A 23,266-nucleotide genomic window follows, 5' to 3' on the forward strand; every position below is an offset into this window, starting at 1 on the left:
TTAGAATGAATAGATATCTATATTTAATCTTTAGAGTTGATATATTTAATCTTTAGAATAAGTATATATATTTAAATTTATGGCATAATATAATACTACATTTATCTATAATGTAAACAGTAATATTTTAGATATAGAGTATCTAAGACAGATATGAGGATGAAACCCTATTTGTTCTATAGTCACAACATATAAACTACTTTCCTAGCAGAACTGTTTTTATCAGTTAATATCCTTTTTAAACTAAGATGCAAAAGAACTGTTTTCTCTGAACTAAAAGATTTTATAAAAAAAAGTATTCCAAGTTTAATTCCAGGGTAAAGTAGTGAACCTAAAGCTCATGCCTATCAAAATCAGCACTATATAAGATGGCAATCTTTTGAGGGACATCACTGTAAAGATAAATAAATGTCACAAAATGCTCTGAAACTTTGGTTATTTCAGTGCAGAATGGCCATCATAACAAATACATTAGTGCTTATACGGAACAGAGACATCCCCCAAAATAAGCCAAAAGTTGGATAACTGTGACCATTCAAATGAGCTTGTTTTTTCAGATGCAATGCAGACTCCTGTTCAACTCTCAGCCTGTTATTTTGCCCTATTATACACAATATGTGTGGGTATACCCAGTGCTTTAAAGGCCACTAATGCTAGAGCAAGTTTCAAAGATCAGATCACAGTTAGCCTTTGGTTTTGTATCTGTAGCAGAAACAAGCTTAGCAGTGGTTTGTTGGTGTGCTTTGATACTCCTGTACTCTTGTTTCCTTGACATACTCAGGGCTGACATCGAGAGACACTCTTTTGGGCATTCATGTGTGTCAGGTCTGGTATTCTCACTGTCAGCTTGATAGGCCCACTAAACGACTGTGCATTGATCCAGAAGCAACTATTCTTCATTCTCTGCAACTTGTTGGAAGATTTATACATAGTGTTCTGGATGGCAGCTACTTGTTTTTGTCAATGATTATACTCAAATTTAAATGTTTTTCCACTCCGTTCCCCATCAGCTAACATTTTCTCTGTTTTTCGACCACCTTTTCTCAAAAGATTTAATTCTGATTGCACATATGCAAAAGAAACTTCTATCATTTTTATAACTGTAAGGTGAGATTTATTTTCCTTGGGAATGGTTCTGTGTTATGTGTGGTAGAGGGGTGGGGACGGAGATAGGGAGGTAGGAAGGGAGAGATCAATCTTATGAGACAAGCAGGTGGATATAGTGTCAAAGACTTTGCTCTCTGTTATGAATTCTGTATAAAGTCACTATTGTAAAGCCTATCCTAATTCATTTTCACTTGTCTTCCAACACTATAAGGAAGATAGTAGCTAATACATCTATTTTACTCATTTCAACATTTTATTATTAATAATCCTTTTCTCTTTATCTCCCCCATATCTGTTTAGTTCATCCTTTGATATTAAATTCTTTTGCTAGCTTCCAGAAAGTTTGCCCATGTTTGGAAACCAAATAAGCCCAAAATGAATCATGTCTTAATCAATTACAAAAGAGCCTCTAAATTTTTTCCCCTCATGATATAATGAGTCATTATATTTGTGCTTATGTGTAGGCTCAACACTGCTTATGAGTCTTAGAAGAGAAAATATTTAAACAGATTTACTTTATAAGTGGCCTGAAAAGTTAACCCAGATTCAGAAGACAGCATATCAAGTTGATAGAAACTACCAAATATATAGAAGTTTCTTCCTCCTAGATTATATTTTATATATCATTCTAAAGTAGATTTTATGGAAACAAATTTGACCAGAAACAATACAGTATATTTTTGAGAGCCATGATTTAAATCTAAGGCCTGGGGAAATTACTAAAGTGCTAAACCCTTCAGTTTTCTTGAATTTCTTATGTGGGTTAATAGTATCTGACTGATATTCTTTTGAGAATTAAATGAGGTAGTACTATGAAGTACATATCACCTTATCAGATACACAGTTATTGCTGAGTATAAATGGTAATAATAACAATTAAAATAATAACTAGAATAAGAATCATTCTCAGATATTCCAGTCAGAACATTACTATATTGCAGGCACATTTTGCTGAATCAGGTGGAATCCACTATTTTGAGGCTAACCATATATTTAAATGAAGCCAAAAGTGAGCAATTAGAAGAACTGAGAGAACAAGACACAGAAAACATATCAAAACTCTCTATCACCTTGAATTATATTCAGGGCTATCATATAGCAAAAATCACTGATCATTTGAAGGGCAAAAGAACTAAATTAAAAGAAATTTAACAAAGAATTCCATGATACAAGACATGGAAAAGGCATAGTTAATATGTTATTTCCTATGAATTTTATCCTTAAATACTGATTCTACTATCTAAATACATGAGATAATTATTCAGCATCTCTAAAGCTCTGACCTAAGAGTTCAGTCTAGCATCCCACGAGAACTGCTTATAAGGCTTTATTACAGTGTGATGATGATATAATTTAACCTCTAAGTACATATGTGAGCCAAAAGGCTACATTTTATAGACCCATTATTACAAGCCTAAGGGAAAAAAGCATAGAATTATCATCTGAGAATTTGCATTGGTATTTCTAAAATATGAGTGAGCAATGACATCATATTCATTTTCAGCAGGAGAAAATATCACTGAACTTTAGTTTTTGTTCACTAAAGTGAACAGTACATTCCACTGAATTCTTGTGGGCTGTCAATCCTAGAGATAATGTAATAGACTTGGGAATGCTTATCATTTTAAGAGAAGGTGTGTTCAATTAAGTCTCATTGCTAATGAGGTCATAATGGAGAAGAAGAAAAAAGAATAAAGAGAATGAAATGGGCACTTCTTTCAGGGAGTGAGAACTTAAAACACTATTACGGAGCCCCTCAAGGCAATTTCATTAAACATAAAGATAGGTTCATTGAACCCTTCTCTACAGACCATTGCTAGGCATTCTTATACCCTATTCCATTCCAACATCCATTCACACAAAAAAAGAAAACACAAAGACTTAAACAGATAATATTCAAAGAGTTTTTCATTTCCTTGCTTTCAGAAATATGTCCTGATAAATGAAAACTTTTGAATAATTCAGTTATGTTATAAAAGGTCAGTCTTATATGTAGACCTAGGCACTTACATGTGTTATAAAAGCTTTTGTGTCACTGTCTATATCATCTATCAGCTGTGTTTTCTGCCAGATGATCCTATTCTTAGGATTCTCCTATGAATGTTAGGTTGTCATTGTGTAACTAAGAGTCCCATGATAATTTATGAATGTTGCTAACAGGCATAATATATAAAACTATCTTCATCTAAACAACAAAAGTTTGCATGAAATGATATTACTAGCAAGAGCGTCACTGTATCTGTCCTTTGACACATTTATTCAGAATATTATAAATTTTGATATGAGGAGAGGAAAAAAGGGTGGGACCGAGGATTAATTATTATTCAAGGGAATCATTTTGTGTAAAAGCAGCCAAATATACAGTAGATAGAGGGATTGAGTACCTAAAGGAAGGAAATATTGAAATAGTTTTATTGTATTTTAATTCTGATGCTGTATATGAAATGAGTTTACTTAAAATTAAAAGTAGAATGGAAAAAAGAAAGAGAAAATGAGAAGACAACTGGTCAAAAGCTCAATAAACCTCAAGCACTTAATGCTTGAAGAAGACCACAGCAAGACACATCATAATCAAATAACTAACAGCCAGTGGTAAAAAGAAAGCCCTAGAAGTAGCAAGAGAAAATGTATACAATATGTACAAAAGGCAAAGAAAAAGATGACAGCAGACTTCTCCTGGGAGATAATGCAAATAAGAAAAAGTAGAGCAACATCTTTGAAAATAATTTTAAAAATAGTCTAGAATTCTATATCCAGCAAAAAATATTTTTTTGGAAATGACAATAAAATATAAAATTTCTCAGATATAGAAGAGTTGAAAGAATTAATTATCAGCACCTGCATTATAAGAAATAGTAAAGAAATTCCTTTAGGCCAGATACCAGAAGGAAACATAATCCACATAAAGTAATATAAAGAACCAGAATGGTAAATTCAAAGGTAAATATGAATAATGCTTTTTATTTTAAGTAAATGCTTTAAAGAAAAAGTTGACTGCTTAAAACAGAAATAATAGCAATATGCTGTGGGGTTTAAAAATGCATACAGGTAAAATATAGGACAACTATAACACAAAGGATAAGTACAGAGAAAAGCGTGTGTCTGAAGGGTTCTTTACTATATGTGAAGTTGTATAATATCACTGTGGTAGACATTCATAAGTTAAAGATGCTCACTATGTACCTTATAGAAGCTACTGCTGCTGCTAAGTTGCTTCAGTCGTGTCCGACTCTACGCGACCCCATAGACGGCAGCCCACCAGGCTCCCTGTCCCTGGAATTCTCCAGGCAACAATACTGGAGTGGGTTGCCATAGAAGCTACTAATATAACACAAAATGAAGAGTTGTTAATAAGATAGAAAAGGAGATTTTGAAAAGTACTAAAAATACCCAAATGATATGATATAAAAGAATAAAAAAAGGAAAAAAAAAGAACAAAGGACCGATGGGAAAAATAGAAATGGTAGAGTAAGATGGAACATTTAACCCAATTAGATAAACAATCATATTAAATGTAAGTAGTTAAATATCCCAATTAAAAATTTAAATATCCCAATTAAAGCAGACATTGGGAGACTGGATTTTTTTTAAGCCAAACCCAATTAGATTCTGCCTATAGGAAATTCACTTAAAATTAAAGACACAAATAGATTAAAAAGACAGGATAATAAAAAATATACTAAGGTCACTCTGTTCCAAAAAAAAAAGTAGAATTGACTATAGTATCTGATTTCAGAACAAAGAAGTATCATTTGATAGTAAAAGAAGTTTAATTCACCAAAGAGAAATAATAATCCTAAACTTGCATGGACTTGATATTAAAGCTTAGAATTCCATGAAAAAAAAAAAGAGCATCAAGGGTAAATAGATAAATCTGCACTCTTCTTTTAGTGTTTCATAGAATGAGCCAAAAATAAATCAGTAAGGATATAGAAGACTTGAACAACACTATCAATCAACTCAATCTAATTGACATGCAAAGAAGACTTCAACTTACAACATCACAGTACACACATTTTTCAAGGGCACAAGGAAAATTTATAATGACCAACCATTTTCTAGACCATAACACAAATCTCAAACTGAAGAGGAGTCAGGTCATAATATGTATGTTCTATGACTATGGTACAAATAAATTAGAAGTAACTTACAGAAAATATTTATAAAATCCCCATATAACACAAAAACTAAATAACACATTTCTAAATAATTCCTAAATAAAAATACTCAAAAGGAAAATAGGAATTATTTTAAAATGAAGGAAAATTAAAGCAAAGTATAAAATTTGTAGGATGCAGCTATAGAAGTACTTAGAGGGAAATGCATCACTTTAAAAAACCTATTTTAGAAAAAAAAGGAAAGGTCTCAAGTTAATGAGTTCAGTTTCCAACTTAAAATTAGAAGAAAAAACAGTGTAGCAAATGAACCCCCCAACGATCAGAAGAAGAGAAATAATGAAGATCAGAGAGAAATAAATGAATGGAAAATAAAACAAAAAGTTTATTCTCTGAAAAAGTTAAAATTGATGAGCCTCTTGCCAGACTAATCAAGAAAATCAAGGTGAAAATGCAGATTATTAATAGTAGGAATTAGATAACATGACAAAAGCTTCTATAGAGATTAAAAGGATAATGAAGAATATTATGAATAGCATTTGCCAATAAACTCACAAATTAGATAAAATGAGCAAATTCTTTGAAAGATGTGAATTATTTGCTAAAGGAAAAAATAGCTAACCTGATTAACACTTCTTTTATTATATAAGCAATTGAATTTGTTTTTAAAAATCTCACAGCAAAATCTCTAGGCCAGAGGGCATCCGTGGTAAATTCTAATAAACTTATAAGGAAGAAATAATGTCTGTTCTACACAAATTATTGCAGAAAATTGAGGAGAAAATCTTTCCCCACTCACTTTATAAATTCCATATTATTCTGGAACTAAAATGAGACAAAGACATTATAAGAAAATAGAAAAATTCTTAAAATCTTAGCAAATAGAATCCAAGAATACATTTAAAAATAATACACTAAGAATAACTGTATTTTATCCTAGAAGTACAAGTTTTATTTAACATTTAAAAATCAATGTACTCAAGTATGTGACTGAGTGACTGAACTGAAAAAAGATTAAGGAAAAAATATATGTGAGCCCTTAAAGGAGGCAGTTTACAGCCTTTGATAAAATTCAACCTTAATTTATAATAAAATATCAGCAAACTGGAAATAGATGGGAACTTTTTTAACTCAATAAAAGATAATTTGAAGAAACCTATAACTAAGAACATGCCTAATGGCCAAGACAGAGTGCCTTCCTCCTAGAATGAGTATCAAGGTAAAGGTATGGATACCTGCATTCACCACTTCTTTCCGCATTGCAGTAAGCATCTAGCATGTGCAGTAAAGCAAGAAGAAATTAAAGGTATTCAGGTTGGAAAGTTTATTCTAGAGACATATGACTGTGTAGAATATCCTGTGTAATCTGTTAGAAAAATAGTACCTAATTAGTGAAAAATAGAACTAATTAGTGAGTTTAGAACATATGCAAGATTTAAGACCAATATACAAAATCTAATTGTATTACTATATACTATTAATGAACAACTGGAAATTGAATTGAAAACATTATCATGTGTAAGTCTGCGCAAACTCTGGGGAAAGAGTGAAGGACAGGGAAGTCCGGCATGTGAAGCTCACGGAGTCACAAAGAGTCGGACATGACTTAGCAACTGAACAACAATCGTGTAAGAGTAGATGTCAAGTATTCTTATCATAAATTCTTAAAAATGTCTAATGTACTTCTTGAAAGCTATTTTAAATGGATGTAGTCCTCCTTTTGTATTAAAAAAACAAATCTATAGGCTCTTTTTCAAGTAATAGGGATTCATTTTGAAAGTAAAATTCACATTGCATCAAAAATCATGTTAGCCTCAAAAATATGATGTATTTTGAGAAAAAAATTGGCAAAAAAATAGCAATATCAATATATAGAAAATTGTAAAGCATTATAAAGCATTGTTTAAGGAAATTAAGGAAGGCATAAATAAATCAACCAATATATGATGTTAATTGATTCAAATATTCAATATTATGTAGATATGAATTACCCCAAAGTTTGTCTACAAATTCCATACAATTCCAGTAAAAATGCAAAGTAAAAATCTTATTCAAATGTTCAAATGAAAAGTGCCAGAAACCTAAAATAGCTGAAACACTTTGAAAAAAGAGGATGCAGTCTAACATTCTGTATTCTAGACGTAAAGATTGACAAGTAGATCCATGAAACAGAATTGAGTCCAGAAATATGCCTACAGATGGATTCAATTCATTTTTGACAAAGGATACAGCAATTCATTGCAGCAAGGGGAGTCTTGTCAACAAATCATCCTACAAAAACTGAATATGCATATTTTAAAAAAATTGTTCATCTGTTTGTCTCCTCACATAAAAAATAAGCCACATTAATAAATCCTTCTTTCTCTGGGAATTCTAATACTTGTAACCATGCTATTATTTCCTCATGTTAAATTTTTTTCCATGTTTATTTCATCTTTGTTGTTCAGTCACTCAGTAGTGTCTGACTCTTTGCAACCCCACGGACTGCAGCACGCCAAGTTTCCCTGTCCTTCACTATCACCTGGAGCTTGCTCAAACTCATCTCCATTGAGTCGATGATGCCATCTAACCATCTCATCCTCTGTCATCCCCTTCTCCTCCTGCCATTAATCTTTCCCAGCATCAGAGTCTTTTCTAATGGGTCAGCTCTTCATATCAGGTGTCCAAAGTATTGGAACTTCAGTTTCAGCATCAGTCCTTTCAATGAATATTTAGGACTGATTTCCTTTAGGATGGACTGGTTGGATCTCCTTGCAGTCCAAGGGACTCTCAACAGTCTTCTCCAACACCACAGTTCAAAAGCATCAATTTTTTTGGCACTCAGCCTTCTTTATTGTCCAACTCTCACATCCATACACGACTACAGGAAAAATCATGGTTTTGACTAGATGGACCTTTCTTCGCAAAGTAATATCTCTGCTTCTTAATATGCTGTCTAGTTTTGTCATAGCTTTTCTTTCAAGGAGCAAGTGTCTTTTAATTTCATGGCTGCAGTCACCATCTGCAATTATTTTGGAGCCCAAGAAAATAAAGTCTGTCACTGTTTCCATTGTTTCCCCATCTATTTGACATGAAGTGATGGGACTGGATACTATGTGATCTTCATTTTTTGAATGTTGAGCTTTAAGCCAGCTTTTTCACTCTCCTCTTTCATCTTCATCTACCTCCTCCAATTTCTTGCCTCTCATTTGATGCAGAATTCCTGAAAGGGTTGTCTGTTCTTGCTATCTCAGTTTCCATTCTCTGACTCTTCAATCCACTCTAGTCAGACTTTCATGCCAATCACTTATCTGAAAATGTTTTTGTCAAGACCGTCAATGAGTTCCACACTGCTATATCCAAGAATCATTTCTCATTCTTTTTCCTTGATAAATCAGCAGCATTTGACATAGCAGATCACTTCCTCTTTGATACAGCTTTGCAATTTCGCTTCCAGGACACCTTTCTCTATGTTTCTTCTACCAAACTGCCCATTTTTCTTCAATCTCCTTTCCTCTTTTTTCCTCTTATTCCCAGCCTCTTGGCATCAGAGCATCGTAATAGTCAATACTTTTCATTGTCCCTCTTTTCCTCTCTGTAAACACTCAAATGTTTGATGAACTCATCCCTCACATGCTTCTAAATACGAATCATTTAACAACAGTCAGATGGATAGACACAGCTCACACTTTTCACTTTGTTCCTACTCATAGCCAAAAGATTTGTGACATCTCCTCTTAGATGTTTTATGAGCATCTATGCTTTGACACGTCCAAACTTGCCATCTTGATCTCCCACACATTTGCTCCGTCTTCTGAATCAATTGCCATTAACTACATTTTTTTAGTGACTCAAGCCAAAAATCTCACTCTTATGTTTGATTTTCTCTTTTTTACATCACAAACCTTGTTTTAAGATACATCAGAATTTGGCTTCTTCTCACTATTTCCAATGCTAATGTGCTAGACAGGCACTTATTTTTTCTTTAGAGAATATCTCTATATATCTCATGTAATAACAATGCTTTGCCTGATACAGTTCATCAAAGATTTTTAGCTATCTCTCGATCTGTATTTACATATATAATCATAATGAATTCAAATATGTCTGTATTTTCCTTTAAGCCTTGCCTTTTGTGGCTTATTCAATATATATTCCTTAATATCTGATTTAATAAAATATATTTTCCTGTATTTTATTCTACAGAGTTTAAATGTTTGCTTTTCACAATTATGTCTCTAAACCATTAAAAACATTTTTCTGTTTGCTGTCAAATAAGGATCCACTTTCATTTATTGAATTGTATATTCTTAAAATGCTATATTGTAACACAATTTTAATAACATTTTAGTCAATGCTATCTAGAAAGCAAATTCAAAATTAGGGACTGACATTTTATTTGCAAAAATGCAAGCCTAGATGAGTAGGGTAAGGAAAAAATGAAAGTGAGGTAAGAAAAGATGTTAAGCAAGGCTATATAATGCATTACCATTCCAGCAGTATTATAATGCTGCTGCCAAATGAACTTCTAAGGCACAGCTCCCTCCAGGCCCCCCTGGCAAGGCTGACCTTTGATTACCTTAGAGCTTTCCAGAGGAGAGAAAGTGAGGTGTTAGTCATTCAGTTGTGTCTGATTCTCTGTGACCCCCATGACCTATAGCCCACGAGGCTTCTCTGTCCATGGAATTCTCCAGGCAAGAATACTTGAGTAGATTGCCATTCCCTTCTCCGGGGGATCTTCCTAATCCAGGGATCAAACCTGCTTTGCAGGCAGATTCTTTACCATCTGAGCCACCAGGGAACCCCCAGAGGAGAGAAGACAGTGAGAAAATATATCTGCCCTCTGCTTTCCCTTGTCCTACTGGTTCATTGGTCAATGCTCACAGCAATAGGATGTTAAGTCTCCCGTGTATCTGGGTTGCATCTCCAACCCCTCAGCCACTTTTCAGGAAGCCATATTTCATACTCCATGGGAGAGTGTATTATCCCAGTTTTAAAAAAAGAGAATTGATGGGGAAAAGGTTCCCATTGGGCAGTGGGAGAGAAAGAAATGAAAGGTCAAGCGATTCTCAGAATGCAAACAAGATTTATGTCTAATATAACAGAACCACCAATTTTAAAAAGAATTTAAGAAAACTTCTTACCAATCACAACAAAAAATCCTAACGTATAAATCTAACCTAAATGTTCCAGATGTTTGTGGAAAAAACCCAAAACATTATGTTCAAGGATGGAAAGACTCTATAGCATAAAGATGATGATTCTTCCCAAATTCATAAATAGAACTGAATAAGAAACAATAGGTCAGCTACAAACTAGTGAAGTACCTATTAATTAATATATTTAAGCAGAAGCAGGATAGTCTTTGCAAAGGATAATCTAAAACCAATTCTCCTTTCCTTTCCAGTGGAAAATTTAAAGATAAGACTATTAAAATCTATATTATATGATTTTATGTTTCTATTTTTTTAATTAGTGCACCAAACAGGATATATTGTATACAGCAGGCACCTAGATGGCTTTCATCTCCCTATACTATAAACTCTGTGGGGGTAAGAATAGTGTGTGCCTTGAAATCTACTCTGTGCTGATACAGAAAAATACATGGTAGATAGTAGAAAAATGATAGGTAAATATATATATATATGTTGAATAAATGAATTAATGACTAGTAAAAATGGTAGACTTGAAGCTAAAATGACTAGGACATGCATCTCTGTTTTAGTGAGTTTTAGATTGATAGTGAAGATTTTAAATGTTCAGATTTTGTATTACAACATGTTTACTACATAGTAAAAAGTATTATATAAACATAAAACACAAATACAGTTTAATGTATTTCTGACATTTCCCAAAAGCTGATAGCAGTTCTTTCTCTCCTGAAATCACAGAAATGATGAATGCTGGTTTGTTTGTTTGTTTTTCAGGTACAAAATGACTGTAAACTCATTGCTATACATTAGCCTCTCTCACTTGAATTGGAATCTTTGTTCAGCTTGTATATTCAAACAGTTAATATTTAAATTAAAAGGGGTTGCAGAGTAAATAACTAAAGATGGTGTCAGTGTCCCAGAGACATGCATTTTCAACATCTTTCATACATCTTGGTTTCTGGTATTTAAGATTATCCCACTTCTAAGACCTGTTTTGGGGACTGGGTTGCAGAAGATAAATATTAACAACAATATTCTCTATTCTCTCTTTTTCTGTCCCTCTCTTTTATCATTCTCTTGTTCTCCCCACTTCTCCTACCAAATCCATTCCATTCATCCTACTTGTATGCTCTGCCCAAATTTTCCCTTGGGCTTTTACCAATGTCTTCCTTTAATCCTCAAGCCTACATTATTCAAATATATGCTATCCCTGAATACAGCAGTAACAGGATGTATAAGCTATAGAAATCACATGGAGGATTAAGGAAGAGATGAATCAGAAATGAAGGGAAAAATGTTTTTCCTATATTTAATAACTGTTAGAATCATCCAGAAACAATGTTTTTCATAGATTTATTTCCTCTCTTGTTCTATTCTCTACCTTATTCCTACTTCCAACTTGCTTGGATCAGGCTTTTAAAGAATTGGTGGTTAAATTTTGATCAAGCATATTACAGTGCACCGTATACTCACATATTAATACATGTCACTGTTAAGTCAGCTGTAACTCATATGCTCTATGTTATTCCAGGGATAGATGAAAACCAGCTCTATTCTATGATATTTTATGAAAAATGCATTTCCTACATGAGTAATAATATCAAAGACTCATATATCCCAAAGCAGCAATTCTGATTTTTATAGCAGAATCTACTTAAGATTTTTAAATGACTTGACTCCTCCAGAAGAATAGAATATTTGCTCACATGTGAATAAGACTGAGTAGTTTTTGTAGAGGTCCCTGGTGAAATGTAGGGGCTTACTTTGTACTTATAAAATGTCAGGGACATTTTGAGAAGCAGACGAAATCAGAGAGTGGGGCGCATCATTCAGTGCTAGATTGAGAGGCTGCCTATGGCCTAGTGAGTAGAGAAACTGGTTTTCACGTGCACTGTCAATGCCCTAGGTCACATTCAGAAAACCCTTATTTTTCACCACGCTAACTTAACCCTGACACTTATTTAATGTTACTGCTTCAAGATCAACATTTTACTTTTGATTTGACCCATTAATTTGATACTTCCCAGAAATATCGATGGCAGAGTCGCATATATCATCGAAATTTGCTCTCAACTATAATCTACAAGAAGGGCTTGTGATGAAAAGCAGTATCTTGCTGCCTGTCAATTGTGCAGTAAATATATCTTTGCTGTAAGGGCCAATATGTATAATCTGAACATGGCTGGGGCTACAGAATCTGCCTTATACATCCAGCTGTGTCAGGTAGCACATGTGACCTTGGCTAAGTTATTTAATTTTCCTGGGCTCATTATTTCCTCTGTGAAGTGAGGGAGTAAGGCCAAATGATCACTGAGATTTCTTCTAACTCTTCCTTTCCTTGAAGGAAATACCCCCAATGAAGGCTGTGAAACAAGACACATGTGATATGACCTCATAATTTGCTGCAGTTGCAGACCTCTCTGCTTAATGAAGTAAAGATTATAAACATATTCTTCTCTGATTGACAATCCCCCTAAAGTCTAAATAATAATCGTGATGTAGTATTTCATAAAACACACCAAAGGTAAGCCTTCTCAAACTTAGCCTACAGAGGGGTGTAGGACATCAGCTCCTCTCTCTGGAATTCTCCAAGGCCAGTGATCCACCTCATCCTACTTCTCCATTTTGACTAAAATGCCCTGCTTAAGTACTCTTCAAAAACCTATCACTTCATCTTCGTATTAGTCACACTACAGTGTAACAAAACAGTTGTTTTTATTGTTGCATGCTAAACATAACAAAATTTACCATCTTTACTATTTTTATATGTGCAGTCAGTGGTATTAATACATTCATCATTTTGTGTGACCATCATCTTCCATCTCCATAACTGTTTTCCTCTTGTAAAACTGAAACTCTATACTTTTTTACTGATAATTTCCCATTTCCCCTCTCTTACTCCTTAAGAGCCACCATCCTATTTTCTGTCTCTATGAATTTGACTACTGCAAGTACTTCATATAAATGAAAGTATACAGTATTTGTCTTTCTGCAACTGGCTTCTTTCAGCTGTCATTATGACCTCAACATTCATTCATGTAGCATATTACAAAATTTCCTTTCCTTTTAAGAGTGAGTAATATTCCACTGTTCTGGGAAAAATATTCTGTGAGAAATATCAATAACCTCACATATGCAGATGACAGCATCCTTCTGGCAGAAAGCAAAGAGGAACTAAACAGCCTCTTGATGAAAGTGAAAGAGGAGAGTGAAAAAGTTGGCTTAAAATCCAGCATTCAAAAAACGAAGATCATGGCATCTGGTCCCATCACTTCATTGCAAATAGATGGGGAAACAATGGAAACTGTGAGAGACTATTTTCTTGGACCCAAAATCACTGCAGATGGTGACTGCAGCTATGAAATTAAAAGACCCTTGCTCCTTGGAAGAAAAGCTATGACCAACCTACATAGCATATTAAAAAGCAGAGATATTGCTTTGCAAAAAAAGTCCATCTAGTTAAAACTATGGTTTTTCCAGTGGTCATGGATGGATGTGAGAGTCAGACTATAAAGAAAGCTGAGCACCAAAGCATTGATGCTTTTCAATTGTGGTGTTGGAGAAGACTGTTGAGAGTCCCTTGGACTGCAAGGAGATCCAACCAGTCCATCCTAAAGGAAATCAGTCCTGAATATTCATTGGAAGGACTGATGCTGAACCTGAAACTCCAATACTTTGGCCACCTGATGTGAAGAACTGACTCATCTGTAAAAACCCTGATGCTGGGAAAGATTGAAGACAGGAGGAGAGGGGATGACGGAGGATGAGATGGTTGGATGGCATCACCAGCTCGACGGACATGACTTTGAGCAAGCTCTGGGAGTTGGTGATGGACAGGGAAGCCTGGCATGCTGCAGTCCATGGGGTAGAAAAGAATAGGGCATGACTGAGGTCTGTCTAGTCAAGGCTATGGTTTTTCCATTGGTCACATATGGATGTGAGAGTTGGACTGTGAAGAAGGCTGAGGGCTGAAGAATTGATGCTTTTGAATTGTGGTGTTGGAGAAGACTCTTGCGAGTCCCTTGGACTGCAAGGAGATCCAATCAGTCCATTCTAAAGGAGATCAGTCCCTGATGTTCTTTGGAAGGATTGATGCTAAAGCTGAAACTCAAGTACTTTGGCCACCTCATGTGAAGAGTTGACTCATTGGAAAAGACTCTGATGCTGGGAGGGATTGGGGGCAGGAGGAGAAGGGGACGACAGAGGATGAGATGGCTGGATGGCATCACGGACTTGATGGACGTGAATCTGAGTGAACTCTGGGGGTTGGTGATGGACAGGGAGGCCTGGCATGCTGTGATTCATGGGGTCGCAAAGAGTCAGACACGACTGAGCAACTGAACTGAACTGAACTGAAATAAGCAACTGAACTGGACTGAATATTCCACTGTATGTTTATAGCACATTTTCTTTATCCAGTCATCCAGTGACAGATACTTGTGTTGTCTCCACAATTTAGCTATTGTGAATCATGCCGCTTTTACCATGGGAGTGTAAATATGTCTTTGACACCTTGTTTTAATTATTTTGAATATATAGTCAGCAATGGGATCGCTGGATCACATGGTAATTTTATGTTTAATTTTTTGAGGAACCGCCATCCTGTTTTGTACATCAGCAGTACCATTTTACAACCATTCTATGAATAGTGTGTAAACATTCCAATTATTCAAATCCTCATCAACACTTGTTATTTTCTGTTTGTTTATTTTTTAAATGAAAGTAGAGTTGACTTTCAGTGTTAGTTTTAGGTGTACAGCATGGTGATTCAATATTTTTTTTTTTACAGATTATGCTCCATTTACAGTTATTACAAATAATGGCTATATTTCCCTGTACTGTACAATATGTCTTTGGTCCTTATCCAGTTTTATATATGGTAGTTTCCATCTTTTTAACCTGTAACTCTAACTTGCCCCTCCCCTCCTTCTCCTTCCCTTGCCAAACTGGAATCTAGTTTTCTATATTTTTAAGTCAATTTGGTAATATATGTTTATTTGTTTAATGTTTTTGATTTCACATGTAATTAATAACAATGTGGTCCACTGGAGAAGGGAATGGCAAACCACTTCAGTATTCTGCACCAAGGGACCATTTCATGAAAAGATGGGTTCAATAAAGGACAGAGATAGTATGGACCAAACAGAAGCAGAAGATATTAAGAAGAGGTAGCAAGAATACACAGAAGAACTGTACAAAAAAGACCTTCACAACCCAGATAATCACGATGGTGTGATCACTCACCTAGAGCCAGACATCCTGGAATGTGAAGTCAAGCGGGCCTTAAGAAGCATCACTATGAACAAAGCTAGTAAAGGTGATGGAATTCCAGTTGAGCTATTTCAAATCCTTGAAGATGATGCTATGAAAGTGCTGCACTCAATATGCCAGCAAATTTGGAAAACTCAGCAGTGGCCATAGGACTGGAAAAGGTCAGTTTTCATTCCAATCCCAAAGAAAGGAAATGCCAAAGAATGCTCAAAGTACCACACAATTACATTCATCTCACACACTAGTAAAGTAATACTCAAAATTCTCCAAGCCAGGATTCAGCAATACGTGAGCCATGAACTTCCAGATGTTCAAGCCGGTTTTGAAAAGGCAGAGGAACCAGAGATCAAATTGCCAACATCCGCTGGATCATCGAAAAAGCAAGAGAGTTCCAGAAAAACATCTATTTCTGTTTTATTGACTATGCCAAAGCCTTTGACTCTGTGGATCACAATAAACTGTGGAAAATTCTGAAAGAGATGGGAATACCAGACCACCTGACCTGCCTCTTGAGAAACCTATATGCAGGTCAGGAAGCACCAGTTAGAACTGGACATGGAACAACAGACTGGTTCCAAATAGGAAAGGAGTACGTCAAGGCTGTATATTGTCACCCTGCTTCTTTAACTTCTATGCAGAGTACATCATGAGAAACGCTGGTCTGGAAGAAGCACAAGCTGGAATCAAGATTGCTGGGAGAAATATCAATAACCTCAGGTATGCAGATGACACCACCCTTATGGCAGAAAGTGAAGAGGAACTAAAAAGCCTCTTGATGAAAGTGGAAGAGGAGAGTGAAAAAGTTGACTTAAAGCTCAACATTCAGAAAATGAAGATCATGGCATCTGGTCCCATCACTTCATGGGAAATAGATGGGGAAACAGTGAAAACGGTGACAGACTTTTTTATTATTTTGGGCTCCAAAATCACTGCAGATGGTGACTGCAGCCATGAAATTAAAAGACGCTTACTCCTTGGAAGAAAAGTTATGACCAACCTAGATAACATGTTGAAAAGCAGAGACATTACTTTGCCAACAAAGGTCTGTCTAGTCAAGGCTATGGTTTTTCCAGTGGTCATGTATGGGTGTGAGAGTTGGACTGTGAAGAAAGGTGAGCACCGAAGAATTGAATTTTTGAACTGTGGTGTTGGAGAAGACTCTTGAGAGTCCCTTGGACTGCAAGGAGATCCAACCAGTCCATTCTGAAGGAGACCAGCCCTGGGATTTCTTTGGAGGGAATGATGCTGAAGCTGAAACTCCAGTACTTTGGCCACCTCATGTGAAGAGTTGACTCATTGGAAAAGACTCTGATGCTGGGAGGGATTGGGGGCAGGAGGAGAAGGGGACAACAGAGGATGAGATGGCTGGATGGCATCACTGACTCGATGGACATGAATCTGAGTGAACTCCGGGAGATGGTGATGGACAGGGAGGCGTGGCGTGCTGGGATTCTTGGGGTCGCAAAGAGTTGGACACGACTGAGCGACTGAGCTAACTGAACTGAATAACACGCAGTATTTGTCCTTCTCTGTCTGACTTATTTCACTGAGCTGTCCAGGAGTGAAATTGCTACAATCTATGGCAGTTCTATATTTAGTTTTCTGAGGATACTACATTGTTTACTTGAGTCCTCTTGCTTTTTGCTTGCTCGATGAGCCTGACTAAAAGTTCATCAATTTTGCTTATCTTTTTAAAGAATCAGCTCTTGTTTTATTGATTTTTTCTAATTTTTTGCCTCTTTTTAAAATCCCCTCTGATATTTATTATGTTCTTCTTTCTGCTGACTTTTGGCTTAGCTTGTTCTTCCCCCCCCCCCCCCCCCCCCCCCGTAAATTCTCTAGATGGTTAGGTTAGGGTGTTTAAGGTTTTTCTTGTAGCCTGTATCACTGCACACTTCCCACTCAGAACTGCTTTTGCTACATTCCATAGATTTGGAATGCTGTCTCACTATTTTCATTTGTCTCAATGTATTTTCTGATTTCCTCTTTGATTTCTTCATTGACCCATTTTTGTTTTAGTAGCATGTTGTTAGGTCTCCATGTGTTACTCTTCCCATTTTTCTTTCTGTAATTGATTTTCTAGTTTCATACCATGGTGGTTGGAAAAAAAAAATGCTTCAGATAATTTCTATTCTCTTAATTTTGTTAGGACTTGTTTCGTGGCCCAGCACATGATTCATGCTGAGGAAAGTTCCATGTGAACTTGGAAAGAATGTGTGTTCTGCTGTTTTTGGATAGAAAGTTCATTGTTGTTGTTTAGTCTGACTTTTCTGTGATTCCATTGCCCACCATCGCCCACCCGGCTGTTGTGTCCATGGTGTAGGGTAAGGGAGTTAGAGAAGGTAAGGTTTGGAAAAGGAATGAGACCTGCACTTTACAGGAACAGATCACCTTTAATGAGGTGAGAAGGGGCAGCAGTCAGATTAGTGAGCTGCTGCACTAACCCAAGAAAACAGTAAGTATACATAGGCATGTATGTGGAAATCTACTGTCTTAAGGCGGCCTGTTCTTCTTCAAGGTTGTTCAGATTAATTCTCTCTTAAATGGCTGGGGCAAGGAATCCTGGAGATCGTCCAAAGGCTGGGACCAGCTGGGAGCTGGGCAAAATCAACCTGAATGTCCATTTTTTCTTTACACGAGTGAGTTCTTTGTTTTGCATACAATGGTAGGGAGGACCCAGAGGGGAGTTTTAACTCCAGGCTATTTTGAGCCCTTTAACTTTCCTTCACATGGGAATTCCCAGGCAAGAACACTGGAAGGGTTGCCATTTCCTTCTCCAGGGCATCTTCCTGACCCAGGAGATGTCTAACTGGTCTGTTGTGTCATTTAAGACCACTGTTGGTTTGTTGATTTTCTGTCTGTATTATCTGTTCACTGATGTAAGTGGGTTTTTTTTTTTTTCCTTATAGTAGCCATCCTAATGGATGTTGTAGCTAAGAAAAACTAAAGGACATGGAAGTAAAGGGAGTTACAATATCCAAGTAATTATGCCAAACCTGTGTAAAATGAGATCAAAATTCCATTCCCTTTCTACTAGAGTACTTTGTCCTATTAATTTTCAGTTGGGCCAGAAACAAACAAACAAACAAAAAATCCTGTTTTGAATTATTTGCTTAGTAGTCAGACTTACACTTGGAATAGAAAACACAATATTTATAATTTTTTTAGAGTTAAGAAACTAGGTACTTATCTTTTGTCTCCAGTTAAGCCGTTCATTTTCCTGGAAGGATTCTAAAGTCAAATTTCATATAAAGTATTATTAACTTTCCAGTTGTTTTGGAAAAATAACTTCTTAAGGAATTTGACTCAGAGCATGTTCTCTCGACAGTGTGCTGGCCCCAGTGGTGGTTACTTACTCTAATTCCTTGTGCCCATGAGCTAAAATGTTTGCTCAATTCCTCTAAAGTCTGGGTTTTCATTGTGCCATGTGTCACAAAAATTGGATATTTTGATCTCTAGCAAGTTAGGCCATTAAATGAAATTGTGAAAGTAGTTTTGTTTCTTTTTCTTACATAAACCCTTCCTTTGCTGCTGTTAGTTTTGTCCCTCTTTTAGTATTAATCTTTTTAGTCTCTCCTCCTATCATCACAAGAACCAGAGAGCTTCTGCAGAGCTGAATTTCTTCAAGCAACAGAATGATCCATATGCATTCCTTCTTCCATTCAGTGGGTGATAAAGTTCTAATTTTATGCCTTTTTAAAGATAAATTTCAGTTACACCTAAATGTAAAACTAAAGAAGAAAAATATAACTATGAAATCATTATGAATAAAATATGGGACATCTACAACTTGAAATTTATAAGGAAAAAATACAGTTTTTTCATTTCTAGTCATCTCTAATCAATCTGATAGTTTTGGTGGTATTAGATATAAACAGCTTTGAAACAAAATATGCCATAGTACAATAAAATACAAGGAACAGGATGGGAGAAAATATTACAACATGTAAAACACAGGTAAAATATTGTAGATATATAAATTAATACATGTACATTGTTTAATTAAATGTAAAAGGAATACTGATTAATAAATGCTGACAGTACAAAATATGATAAATATATATAAAGGCAAAAAAAAAACAGATGGGATAATACAATGTCACCAAGTAAGTGAAGTTTTGTGGAAATGAACACACATTATGAAAAACTATGCAGGAGCTTTAAGGAGTGAAGTATTTCTAGACTTAGAGACATGAAAAGATCTTAAGGGCAAGTCATTTAATCAATAACAGGTCAGATTCAACATACTCTGGGTGAAACTGTTTTTCTGTTATGTTACACTGGAAATATGAACCCCAAAATACAGAAACTCAGAAGATGGATTTTAAGTCCAGAGGACTGCAAAAGATATGACCATGCCATTATTGCTAAAATATGTGTGAACATTAGACAGATAGAAAAGTAATGTTGGGACTTCTAAGATGAGGCTGGGCTCTGAATCTAAACTCCTTATAATTGCTTTCCAATCTCACCTGTCAATCCTGCTACTGCATCTAGAATCAATCCCCAAACTTTCCCTTCTGGCAGGTTGTCATCATTCATGCCTTTTTGCCTTGAACCAGTTGGTTCCCCTGTACTTAATATATTTCTCCATCCTCCCCTCAGTCCTTCTTTCTTCCTATTTGCTTGGCTAATTCCTCCTGTTACCCTTAGCTAGGGAACCACCTGCTTTGTAAATCTTTCCTGCTCCCCATTAACTCTCTCTGAGCCTTTTTAATTCCTCATTCTTCTTTTCCCGTAGAGGTTATTCTGCTATTTGAGATCCAGATTCAAAAGGGGTTAAAGACATTGACTCTTATAAAGTCAGTAAAATATTAATAATATAAATGAACTATACTTTCCATTTAAACCAGTCAATCCTAAAGGAAATCAACCCTGGACATTCATTGGAAGGACTGAAGCTGAAAGTGAAGTTCCAATACTTTGGTCACCTGATGTAAAGAGCTGACTCACTGGAAAAGACCCTGATGCTGGGAAAGATTGAGGATAAGAGGAGAAGTGGCCAAGAAAGGATGAGATAGCTGAATGGCATCATCGACTCAATGGACATGAGTTTGAGCAAGCTCTGGGAGATAGTGAAGGACAGGGAAGGCAGGATGCAGTCTATCTTGTCGCAAAGAGTTGGACATGACTTAGCAACTGAACAATGACAACAACAAACTTCCCATGCAGTTTGTGCATATGTGTGTCAATGAATAAATATGGAAAGTGAAAGATGAATGAAAGAACCTGAACAATTCTGTAAAACAGGTGCTAATTATGCAAATAATGTCATGTCAAAATTAGTACAAAAACTATGTTATTCACCACCTAATATCCCATCTTCCTGCTTATAGATCAAGTGTGTGTGTTTTATTTGGTTAGTCGTGTCTGACTCTTTGTGACACTATGGACTGTAGCCCTCAAGGTTCCTCTGTCCATGAAATTCCCCAGGCAAGAACACTGGGGTGGGCTGGCATTTCCTACCCTAGGGGGGAATCTTTCCTACTCCATGTAAAGTTTTGTTTCTTTGATATACCCACATAGATGTGAAGATTGTTTCACATAAATTGTTATTGCTTTACATAGATGGGAAGATTCCTCTTTAGGAATCCTGGCAGACTGCTAATGTCTTTTCCTCTTGTTATATTTACAAATGTCAAAAAGAAAAAGAAAGTAAATGGATGAGGTAAAACTTATAGATTTGCAACATCAAGCACAATAATTTCAAAAATACTGTGATGCTCTCTCACAGATGCTAGACTGCAATTGAGGATGAAAATGTCCAACAAGTTTAAAATAAGTAACAAGCAGAGTCAGGAAATTTTTTTCTAACATTATCAAGAAGTCATAAGAAGTAAACTCTGTTGTTCACATTATCAAGAATTCAAAAGAAGTGAACAAGACTGGGAAATGACTGTGGCTCAGATCATGAACTCCTTATTGCAAAATTCAGACTTAAATTGAAGAAAGTGGACAAAAGGAATAGACCATTCAGGTATGACCTAAATTAAATCCCTTATGTCTATACAGCAGAAGTGAGAAATAGATTTAAGGGACTAGATCTGATAGACAGAATGCCTGATGAACTATGGATGGAGGTTCATGACATTGTACAGGAGACAGGAATCAAGACCATCCCCAAGATAAAGAAATGCAAAAAAGCAAAATGGCTCTCTGGGGAGGCCTTACAAATAGCTGTGAAAAGAAGGAAAGCCAAAAGCAAAGAAGAAAAGGAAAGATATACCCATTTGAATGCAGAGATCCAAAGAATAGCAAGGAAAGATAAGAAAGCCTTCCTCAGCAACCAATGCAAAGAAATAGAGGAAAACAATAGAATGGAAAAGACTAGAGATCTCTTCAAGAAAATTAGAGATACCAAGGGAATATTTCATGCAAAGATGGGCTCGATAAAGGACAGAAATTGTCTGGACCTAACAGAAGCAGAAGATATTAAGACGAGGTGGCGAAAATACACAGAAGAACTGTACAAAAAAGAGCATCACCACCCAGATAATCACGATGGTGTGATCACTTACCTAGAGCCAGACATCCTGGAATGTGAAGTCAAATGGGCCTTAAGAAGCATCACTATGAACAAAGCTAGTAAAGGTGATGGAATTCCAGGAGAGCTATTTCAAATCCTTGAAGATGATGCTATGAAAGTGCTGCACTCAATATGCCAGCAAATTTGGAAAACTCAGCAGTGGCCATAGGACTGGAAAAGGTCAGTTTTCATTCCAATTCCAAAGAAAGACAATGCCAAAGAATGCTCATAATACCACACAATTGCACTCATCTCACATGCTAGTAAAGTAATGCTTAAAATTCTCCAAGCCAGCCTTCAGCAATACGTGAACCGTGAACTTCCAGATGTTCAAGTAGAGGAAGATGTTCAAGATGTTCAAGCTGGCTTTAGTAAAGGCAGAGGAACCAGAGATTAAATTACTAACATCTGCTGGATCATGGAAAAAGCAAGAGAGTTCCAGAAAAACATCTATTTCTGCTTTATTGACTATGCCAAAGCCTTTGACTCTGTGGAGCACAATAAACTGTGAAAAATTCTGAAAGAGATGGGAATACCAGACCACCTGACCTGCCTCTTGAGAAATCTGTTTGCAGGTCAGGAAGCAACAGTTAGAACTGGACATGGAACAACAGACTGGTTCCAAACAGGAAAAGAAGTACGTCAAGGCTGTATATTGTCACCCTGCTTATTTAACTTATATGCAGAGTACATAATGAGAAACACTGGGCTGGAAGAAGCACAAACTGGAATCAAGATTGCCAGGAGAAATATCAATAACTTCAGATATGCAGATGATACCACCCTTATGGCAGAAAGTGAGGAAGAACTAAAGAGCCTCTTGATGAAACTGAAAGAGGAGAGTGAAGAAATTGGCTTAAAGCTCAACATTCAGAAAAGTAAGATCATGGCATCTGGTCCCATCACTTCATGGGAAATAGATGGGGAAACAGTGGAAACAGTGTCAGACTTTATTTTTTGGGGCTCCAAAATCACTGCAGATGGTGATTGCAGCCATGAAATTAAAAGACAGTTACTCCTTGGAAGGAAAGTTATGACCAACGTAGACAGCATATTCAAAAACAGAGACATTACTTTGCCAACAAAGGTCCGTCTAGTCAAGGCTATCATTTTCT

This window comes from Ovis canadensis, chromosome 13 (genome assembly GCF_042477335.2).
Source record: "Ovis canadensis isolate MfBH-ARS-UI-01 breed Bighorn chromosome 13, ARS-UI_OviCan_v2, whole genome shotgun sequence".
Taxonomy (NCBI): domain Eukaryota; kingdom Metazoa; phylum Chordata; class Mammalia; order Artiodactyla; family Bovidae; genus Ovis; species Ovis canadensis.